This window comes from Nannospalax galili, unplaced genomic scaffold, assembly GCF_000622305.1.
Source record: "Nannospalax galili isolate Female #2095 unplaced genomic scaffold, S.galili_v1.0 scaffold443, whole genome shotgun sequence".
Taxonomy (NCBI): domain Eukaryota; kingdom Metazoa; phylum Chordata; class Mammalia; order Rodentia; family Spalacidae; genus Nannospalax; species Nannospalax galili.
The window spans coordinates 2,468,863-2,469,380 of NW_008352479.1; positions in this window are offsets into that span (position 1 = coordinate 2,468,863).

Here is a 518-nt window from a genome sequence, read left to right on the forward strand (position 1 = left end):
CCCGTTGGGTTAGCTGCAACCGTTGGAGTGAGTCCAGTAGGTCCTGGTCTCCCAAGGTCGATACTAGGTCAGCTTGGAGGCTAGGTATCATAGGAGGGGGGATTCCATACATGATTTCAAAGGGGGTCAAACCCATCTGGTATAGAGTGTTTCTTACTCTAAAAAGGGCAAAGGGGAGGAGAGCCACCCAGTCTGTGCCAGTCTCTAAAGCTAATTTGGTTAAGGTCTTTTTTAGAGTTTTATTCATTCTTTATACCTGTCCTGAACTCTGGGGCCTATAAGCACAATCTAGTTTCCAGTTGGCCCCCAGTGCAGTGGCTATTCCCTGGCTTACCTGAGACACAAAGGCTGGCCCATTATCTGATCTGATTGTAGTTGGGAAACCATACCTGGGCAGGATCTCTTCGATTAGCTTCTTGGCTACCACATGAGCAGTCTCATGCTTGGTTAGGTAGGCCTCAGTCCATCCAGAGAAAGGTGTCTATGAATACTAGTAAATATTTATATCCAAATTTTCC